The sequence below is a fragment of the Mus pahari genome, chromosome 4 (assembly GCF_900095145.1).
Source record: "Mus pahari chromosome 4, PAHARI_EIJ_v1.1, whole genome shotgun sequence".
NCBI lineage: Eukaryota > Metazoa > Chordata > Mammalia > Rodentia > Muridae > Mus > Mus pahari.
The window spans coordinates 14875996-14886045 of NC_034593.1; the positions used below are offsets into that span (position 1 = coordinate 14875996).

The window sequence follows — 10050 nt, forward strand, 5'->3', positions numbered from 1 at the left end:
CAGCTGAGAGTCACCTGTGGGTCACACAGCCGGTGATCAGGGATCCTGAAGCAACTATTAGCTTAGCAGTAAATCCTACAAGTGTCATTGGAATGGTCGCCCTGGTCTGTGGTCCCCACCAGTTCACTTGAGCAGCTTTTGTCTTTTTGTCAGGTGTCAGACCAAGCACTCCTCCCCGAATTGCTTTCTCAGGCTTCTCTCTTCCAGCGGTGGTCACAGCCTGTCAGGCCCTTTTGTACTTAAAACATTATAACACTTGATCACATAAGTTAACCTTGTTTTGATCTACCTGCTTTTTGGTAGGCTTACTCAGGGTGTGGCTCAAAGCTAAAAAAAAAACAAAACAAAAAACCTTTGTACTGTCATAGTGGGCTCCCAACATGAGGTTGTTGAGTAAATGAACTGAAGCTCTTGATGAACTACAAAGCAGTATAGTCAGGAGGAATTTAGGCCATCCAGATCAAGAACACCAGCGCTCCAATGCCCGCCCAGCGATGTGGGAATGAGAGGGTAAGAGAGAAGGCTAAGTAGCAACAGCTGCTGCCCACTTCCCACCGTCTTCCAGGTTGTTTTGGACATAGGCTGGCCTTTAACTCTGGAGCCTCCAGCCTCCAACTTCAAACTACTCGGGTTACATAGCACGAGCCGCCACGCCCAGCTAGGCGCGGCCTCTTGAATTACTGATAGGCTTTCCCTCCATATTCACGTTTTATCGCACCCCCACACACCACCATGCTGCTTATAGCTAACTTCACCCAGACTGATCGTATTTTCATGACTAGGTTATCTGAAATCTAGAATCACCCTCCATTAAAAAGTACGCGCACCAATTAGGCAGATTTCGAGGCTGGGGATCTGATGGCTGGAAAAGTCTTCACTCCCTCTGAGCAGCGCCTTCCACTCCTCCAGAACAGACGTCCCGGATGTGGGGCCCGAAAGAGATCGCCCTGGCAGACACAAGTCCCCACTGAGCGTGGGATGAGAAGGGCTCTCGACACAGGCTAGGCTAGGCTAAGGACCCAGCTCCTTTCAGCGGGCACATACTTGAGACTTCACTCGGAATGTGGGTCTTCCTACACCCTAAAGGGACGAAATTTACCAACAAAAGTAACCCGGGCAGAAGCACCCAAGACAAAGCGCGGCACACGAGAAAGCACACGCCCCTTACTGGGCACCGCGCGTGCGCACAGAGACCGGGAAAGGTAGCCGGCTTGGCCCGGGAGCAGACACGCCTTCCGCCGGCCTCTCCTGAGCCCGCCCCCGGGCCTCAGCGAGCCGCTCACTGGTCAGCCTGGGCCGGGCCAGGGGCGGGGATTGGCTGATTGGCATAAGGTCCCGGGACAGCCAATCTGGAAGGCTGAGCCGCTGCGAAGGTGAGGGCTGCTGCGCAGCCGAGGTGAGTGGGGCCCGGGACGGAAAAGCGGTTGGCGAGGTGGGGAATGGCTACCACCCGGAGCTGAACGGCGGCGGGAGGCCGTGTTGTGGACAAGGGAGGGGACGGGGCGCGGCGCGTGGAGGCCAGCGAGCGGGAGGGAGGCCGCGGGAGCCCGGAGCGGAGAGCAGCCCTCCGGCTCGCCCGCGCCTGGCCTGCTGAGCTCCGCGGGCCGCCGGCCTGGCTCCCATCCCCCGCAGTCGGCGTTGTGCCCTCGTTGGGTCCGGGCTGGGGCACGGAAACGGGGCGGCCCAGGTCGTTCAGCCTGTTCCACCTGGCCCCACTTTCCTGTCATTTTCGGCTGGCAGCACTGTTTGCGTGTAGCCAGACTAACAGAAACTTTGAGATCTGCAGTCAAACTTAACCAAATCTTCCTTTCCCCCGATGGTTTGTTTTGTGATTGGTCTGATGTAACCTCTTCTGGCGTAAACCTCGTTTTTGTGCTTGAGGATGGTCAATAGAAGTTCGGATCCTCTCCCCCCCTCCCAACTTAAGGATTTAAAGCTTGCTTCACCACATCCAGAAAAAAAAAATTAAGGAGTATTTCATGATACTTGGGAATTTAGCGTTCACTTTTTTTGTTTGGTTTGGTTTTGAGACAGAGTTGTGTCTTCCTTACTCCAGGCTGGGGTGGAATGCACTATGTAGATTAGGTTGAGCTAGAACCTCCTGCCTCAGTCACCACGCCCAATTCCAGTCACCTTTTCCTAGCGCATATAGCTGTTTTACATTACAATGACTTAGTCAAGGAAGTTGTGACACTGACTTACTATCTTGTTACATGAAAGTAAGTTGTGTCCACATATATTGATCATATATTATATTTACACAAAAATTATTTAAAAGTTAAAAAGTTAAAAAGTTTGACTATCAAATGCTTACAAGCTAAGAAAAGTCTATCACAATGTGCAGTTAACTCTCTATCAATACCCTAATCTTTGAATTGAAATGTAAGTCTAGTAACTGAAGTGGAAACTTAAGGGTTCTTCAGAAAGTCAGTTGAACAGTGTTTTGCTGGGCTAAACACGTGAAGGAACATTTGGCTGAAGTGGACATAGGTGAAAGGATGTTCTTCTAAAGCAAGCACATGAAAGGACATGGGACGAAGGATTATTTGCTAATGACATGCGTGTATTGGAATGCCTTACATTGTGTAGTTGAGCTGCATTTGTCAGACTCTATAGAGAGAAATGATCCATAATGGTGGTGTGTTGCAGTTTCTTGCTGCATCCACAGATGCAGAGCTGATTGGCAGAGTGATGTCAGCTGAGATGGACACACATGTTCAGTCAAGACCTGTGGAGGACACGTGATGTTTGGAGGGTATAAATAGGACTCAATGGACAGTGGAGGAGGATGAGCTAGGCTTGCTTATAGAGCTGGCTGTGCAATGCTTGTGGGTACCCTCTTGTGGCACATCTCTAACTCCAGCTCTGAGTGGCAGGGAGCTCTCTTCTGGCCTCTAACCGTACATCCTTTTTGTTGTTTTTGGCTTTTAAGACAGGATCTATTGTATAGCCCTAGTTTTCATGGACCTTGCTGTGTAGAAAAGGCTTGCGTGGAATTCAGAGGGGTCTACCTGCCTCTCCCAAGTGCTGAGATTACTGGCGTGCTCCATCAATATACTGTATATATTGGCAAATACAAGTATATTGGCTAAATAAAATACGTCTTAACAAATAACCAAGCTGGTCATGTAGCCAAACTAGCTAATAATTCCATGCAGCTTATGGAATCTTCCTCAGACACCAAATACTAGGTGTGCAGCATCAACCTCAGTCTTCTAAGGCCATTCAAACAACAACAGGGGTCTGGAGACAGGGCTTAGCAGTTAAGAGCCCTTGTTGCTCTTTCTTGTGTAAGAGCTCATTTCCGTTCCTAGAACTGACATGATGGCTTACAACTGTCTGTAATGCCAATTCCAGGGGATCCAATGGCTTCTGACTTCTGGGTAAGTATGTAGTACACATATATGCAAGCAAAATAGTTATATACATAAAAATTAAATAAATAACAAACAAAAAAGGTCACACTCTGTTGAGGAAAAGATGAGCAAACTTTGGGAACATAAGCAGAGGAAGACTCATTCTCAAACACCAGGGAACTTTCAACTACTCACTTGTTGTTACTTTGATTTTTCTTGATTTTACATCAGTGTTTGACACCAGAATGTGGATTGTCTTTTTTGATGCAGGGAGTTAGTATGTATTGTGTTCTAAAATAGATTCTAATTTCTATTGATTCTCATTTACTCTTGGTTCTCTCTCTAACTGCTTGCTGCACCCCTCCCCATAAAAGGAGTTTGTTTCTTATAATATATGTTGGAGTAGCCTAATTAATTAGCCTGTGTATGTTTTGCTCTATATATGTATCCATACATAAATGTCCCCGACTAGCTTACAAATAAATGGGATTCAGCCTACAGTTATTTTATTTGGCTTTGACAATTACTGGGGCATAACCCCTAATCTGGTCTTCTAACTGCAGGCCTGCCGGCTAACTCCCCAGTGGTGGACCCCAGATACTTGCTGTTTCTCCTGGCCATGTGCTCATGGCTCCTCTCCCTTCATAGCTGCTTCTGTTTTCCCTTGCTCTTCCTCTTTTCTCTCCTACAACCTGGTCACTCTAAACACACCTACCACTAATCCCTCCAGTAATTGGCTGTAGCCAGTTTTATTTAACCATTCTTTATAAATCAAGGAACAAGGTTTGCACAACAAAAGCTTGCAAACCGGAGCCCTTCAGGTATAGAATGTAGCATTGCAGTACACAGCAACAGACCAAACCTCAACCACCACATTGGAAACAATCTGCAGCCGGTTTTAATTCAGTTTCTTTGAACCCTGTAATCTTGTAAAAAGGGGGGCATGGTGGCCTGCACTTATAATCCGAGCTCCTAGGAGATAAACAGGAGGGTTCTGGGGGCTCCCAGGCCACCTATGAGAAACCCTGCCTCAAAATAACAAAGCTAGTGCAGGATGAGAATTATATTTATCTGCAGGCATAAGCATAAATAATTTAGAGGGTAGTTTATGCTGTAGGATTATGCTGCTTTAATAAAGTCCTTTTATGACTTCACCAGCCCTGGGTAATTGGCTAGGTTTCTCATACCATTCAAGATTTCTCTTGTTGAGTGGATCTTGTGTCCAATAAGAGAGCTATTGATGACTGCTAAGGTAACCCCTATTGTATCGTAAGGTTAGCTTGCCACACTGGTCATTGTTGTGGTTCATACCTCATAGCTGGGTAAGGTGGTTGGTGGTTGGTTGCTTCTCTCCTCAGGAAGCTAGTATGGCACCTCCTGGTACCAGGAATGCTAGTCCTGAGAGAAGGAGGCTTTCTGGTCAGATCCAGGGAAGAGCACAACAATTGGTTATCTAAGACTGAAGAGTCAGCCCTAAAACTGTATTCAGACAAGCAACATGCAGATTGAAACAGGTTTTTTTTGTTTGTTTGTTTTTAATTTTTTTTCTCAAGACAAGGATTCACTCTGTAGCCTTGGATGTCCTAGAACTCACTCTGCAGACCAGGCTGTCCTTGAACTCAGAGAACTGCTTGCCTCTGCCTCCCCAGTGCTGGGATTAAATGTGTGCTACCACTGCCTGGCTAGCAGGTTGTATTTATATATTTAGGTATATATATTGTATTAGCCATTCAGGGTTCTCTAGAGGAACAGACTGATAGTGCATATATGTGGGTTTATTGGAGTGGCTGTGATCCCATTAGTCCAACAATCACTATCTCCTTATAGAAGCATCAAGGAACTGTTCAGTCCATGAGATTAGATGTCTCCCAACAGCACCTAGAGAGGCGCCAGTTTTTTTGGTTTACATTGGAATTCCAAAGAACATCAGAGAAGGAATACAACAGCAACAGGACAGTAAGGGTGAGTGCAGACAGGCAAAACGTTCTTTTTCTACCTTTATGTAGGCTGCCACCAGAAGGTGTGGCCCATTTAGGGTGTGTCTTAGTTAGGGTTTTACTACTGTGAACAGACACCATGACCAAGACAACTCTTATAAGGACAACATTTAATTGAGGCTGGCTTACAGGTTCAGAGGTTCAGTCCACTATCATCAAGGCAGGAACTTGGCAGCATCCAGGCAGACATGGTATAGGAGGAGCTGAGAGTTCTACATCTTCATCTGAAGGCTGCTAGCAGAATACTGACTTCCAGGAAGCTAGGATGAGGGTCTTAGGATGAGTGTGTCACATCCACAGTGACACATATACTCCAACAAGACCATAACTCCAAATAGTGCCACTCATTGGGCCAAGCATATTCAAGCCATGACAGGGTGGGTCTCCACCTCAAATGACCAACCAAGAAAATCCTTCACAGATGTAGCCGGCTGTCTGGGTTCTAGTTGATTCCAGTTATATTCAGGTTGACAAAATTAGCTATCATACACGAACACTTAAATTTACATACATGCATAAATATGTGTATATATCAGTGCTATGGGGAAAAAAACCAAGCTGTATGGAAATTAGCCATCACATGAAATATAACATACATTAATATATATGTCTATCACAGATCATACATTCATGTAATAGACACCCAAGAAAAGAAAGTTTGCATATCAGAAGACACCTTGATGACTCTTTTCCAACTATTAATTACCCAGATTGAATCAAAGATAGTCACCAGAACTGCTTTCAGTGTTTCAATGTGTTGGCTTCTTTGTATTTTTATTTATTTATTTATTTATTTTTAAACGTTTTACAGATATTTATTACATCCAAAGTTGTCGTCTTTTTATGATTCTCTTGTTATCTGTAGGAAATGTACTGGTGTCTTTTTTTTTTTTTTTTTTTTTTAATTCCTGATAGAGCTAATGCATTTCTTTTTGTTTGCTTGTTTTTGTTTGTTTTTGTTTTTGTTTGTTTTTTGAGACAGGCTTTTTCTGTGTAGCCCTGGCTGTCCTGGAACTCACTCTGTAGACCAGGCTGGCCTTGAACTCAGAAATCCGCTTGCCTTTGCCTCCCGAGTGCTGGGATTAAAGGTGTGCACCACCACGCCTGGCTGAGCTAGTGCATTTCTCTACTTTTTTCTTAATGAATTTCATCAGAGCACAATATTGTTTACAATTAATAGACTCTTCAAAGAACCAACTTTTTCATTTATTGTTTCCTTTTGTTTTTATAAATGTTTTTATATATTGCCCAAGCTGGCCATGAACTCACAACTGCTTCTACCTCTGAGGTGCAGAATTTGCTTCTATGCCTGGCTAAACCAGCTCTTGACTTGATTATCCTTCCCTTTCTTAATAGGTCTCTGATGGTTTCAGAGTCCGCAGTTTTATTTTTTTTTCCCATGGGTTTTTTTGTTTGTTTGTTTTTGAGACAGGGTTTCTCTGTGTAGCCCTGGCTGTCCTGGAACTCACTCTGTAGACCAGACTGGCCTTGAACTCAGAAATCCGCCTGCCTCTGCCTCCCAAGTGCTGGGATTAAAGGTGTGCGCCACCACTGTCCGGCCGTTTTATTTTTTCTTTTTTCCACTTAATTTACTTCTTGTAAGTGAGAGGAGAGTTTACCTAACTCATAGAAGGAAAAGTCATATAGATATATATGTATACATATGTATATGTATATATATGTATTTATGTTTGTATGTATGTATTTGAGTGTAGGTCTCCCTGTCTAATCCAAGCTAGTCTTGAACTCTTTTTAAACTTTTTTATTACATGTTTCCCTTCCATTGTGTGGGTCCTGGGAATCTAGTGTGGGGCTTTAGGCGTGACAACAGGCACCTTTACCCCTAAGCCATCTTGTTTCCATTTCCTTGAACTCTTGATTCCCCTGCTTCACCCTCCCACCTATTGGGATTAGAGGTAGGCCAGTACATATGTCTTGCTAGCCACTTAACAGTTGAGTCCTAAAGCACTGTCCTAAAAGCTGAGCTATAGTATCTATCCAAATTGACTAAGTCAAATGAACAAGAAAAACAATTTGGGCATATGATTTTAATATGCTAATGTACAAAGGAATAAATGCACAGGAGGGTCTTTTGTTTTGTTTTGTTGTTTTTTGTGTTTTGTTTGTTTTCAAAGACAGGGTTTTTCAGTGTAGGCCTGGCTGTCTTGGAGCTCTATAGAGAGGCTGGCCTTGAACTCAGGATCCATCCACCTCTACCTTTGGTGTGCTGGGACTAAAGGCAAGCACCATCACTGCCCAGCTGCACAGGAGGGTCTTAATTCTGGTTGATCAAGACTTCTTAGAGGAGACAGAGCTAAGCTGAAACAACACATTAGTAAGACCTACATTAGTATAGGAGCTAGTTGGTAAGTAGACTATTGACTACAGATTGGAAGATGAAGAGTCTCATGAACCTTTGGGGTTACCTTAATGACTGTATCAACATGTAGATTGTGAAGGATGACAAAGAACTGATCAGATCATAAAAAATTAGGGTAACAGTCATGGGAGGAGGGAATACCTGTCTATTTACGATTTTGAAGGTTTCTAAGAATAAAGACAATGAGATGGTTTCTGGTGAAGACAACTTGATTACAGAAAATAAAAGAAAAAATGGAATAACTGGTAAATATAGATCTGACTTTTTCAAGAACATGGACAACAGATTTGGGAGGAAGGTTTTCAAGTTTAGTTTAGATTTTGTCTTAAATGCAGGTGGGAGAAACTAGGAAGTGGTGATGGAGGTAATAAGGGCAAAGAGAGGATCTTTGCGATGCAGGGTGTTGTAAGAAGTGACAGGGTAGAGGAAACTGACCATTTGTATGGAATGAGGGACAGGAGAGACCAAGGGTACAGTAAATGCTGCACAAATGCAAACAATTATGTGGCAGGGCACTGTGAGATTTTTACTCAGCTGACGGTATCAGTGTGTTGCTTTATTTGCTGAGAAATGGTGGAGGAAGATGGACTTAAGAGATAGTCCATTTTCTGCTGTTTTAACAGAACATCCAGGAAAGATTTATATGGCTGTTTTGGAGAAAGAAGTGCAGTACCTTGGTACCTGCTCCTGGGACAGTCACGATGTCCAGTGGGGAAAGGAAAAGCACAGGGGGGTGGGGTGGGGGAGGAGCTGGGGAAATGGCATGCAGACAAGGTATTAAACTGGTTCTCCGAGTCCGAAACTAACTGCACTAGCACAACCTCTCCGCCCACCTGACAGCACCTTCAGATCACCTCTTGTTTTGTTTTGCTTTGTTTTGTTTGAGACTGGGTCTTGGTGTGTAGTCTACACAATTTTTAAACTCAGTAGAGCCAATTTTGGCATTGAACTCAAGGTGGTCTTTCTGTTCAGTCTAGAATTAATACTATTTGGGGATTAGGTTTCTTTCATAAGCCCCATTGTTGTGGGGAGCCAGGCATAGTGGATCACAGTTGTTTAAGTTTGTAGATACTTGTTTTAGGTGTGTGAGTGCCTGTATGTACACCTCATTCATGCAATACCTTCTGAGGCCAAAAAAGCCTCAGTTCTTTGTGGAACTGGAGTTAGAAGTGGGGTTCTTAGAGCTGCCATGTAGGTCCTGAGAACTGAATTCGAGAACTTGAGTCCTTTGCAAGAGCAGCAAGCAGTCTTGTAATTCTGTTGTTTAGGAAGCAGAGGGAAGTCAAAGCCATCTTTACTAGCATAATGAGAATGAGGCCAACCTGGGCTACAAGGCACCTTGTATCAGAAAGGCTTGAGTCAAGCAAAACAAACTACAAAAGTATTGGAGGGCGTAGTCAAACTGTAGCAGAGAGCATGGGTAAGCATGGGTAAGTTTGAAACAGCTGGCCTGGAGAGTGTAAAATAGAAAGCTTACTACATTCTTGGAAGTTGGCTTTATAAAATTCTAAAGTTTCAAAGAAGAAATAACTGAAATTAGTAGGAAATCTGAGAGTCCAGTGCCCCTTGGATGCCTTTGGTAGAAGAATGAGGGTGAAGACTGGTTAGAAGATTGCTCAGTAGGCCAGGGATGCACTGCTCGGTAGAGGCTCATCTTGTGTTGTGAAGCCTTCCATACTGTGAGAAGGAGAAAAGAACTATGTCTTGGGGCTGGAGAGATGGCTCAGAGGTTATGAGCACTGACTGCTTTTCCAGAGGTCCTGAGTTTAATTCCCAGCAACTACATGGTGGCTCATAGTCATCTGTAATAAGACCTGATATCCTCTTCTGGTGTGTCTGAAGATAGCTACAGTGTACTCACATAAATAAAATAAATAAATCTTGAAAAAAAAAAACTACTTAAGTAAAACAAACTCTGTCTAGTTGGAGGTGACAGGATTATGTGAGTGAAAGCTAGCCTTGGTACATTACCCTTCTGCTGCAGCCTCTTGCATACTGGGAGTTGGGTTTTAGATTTCTTTCTGATTATACTAAGGACTGACTCTGGGGTTTTGTGAATATTATAGCCCTCAGTGCCAGATTTGGTGTATGTGTGCATGGGGATCTTATGTAGCCTAGGTTGACCTCAGATTGACTTTAAGCTGAAGATAAGTCTGAATCCCTGATCTATCAGAGCTTCATCTTGTAAGAACTGGGGTGTTATGGGAGTTCACCACCAGATCCCAAGCTTTGTGTGTTTTTGTTGTTTTCAATTTGAGATTATTTCTCTCTCTCTCTCTTTTTTTTTTTTTTTTTTTTTTTTTTTTTTTTTTTTTTT

At 43.7% G+C, this 10050-nt stretch overlaps 1 protein-coding gene across 1 annotated transcript in view; it reads left to right on the top strand.

The window, feature by feature from the left end:
• The first annotated feature begins 1322 nt into the window (after positions 1 to 1322).
• Positions 1323 to 10050, top strand: part of Mtfr1 (mitochondrial fission regulator 1) — a 33872-nt gene continuing 25144 nt past the window's right edge. The window contains exon 1 of the mRNA XM_021196741.2: positions 1323 to 1396. The gene's annotated coding sequence lies outside the window, so the exon portion shown is untranslated. The remainder of the gene's footprint in view (positions 1397 to 10050) is intronic.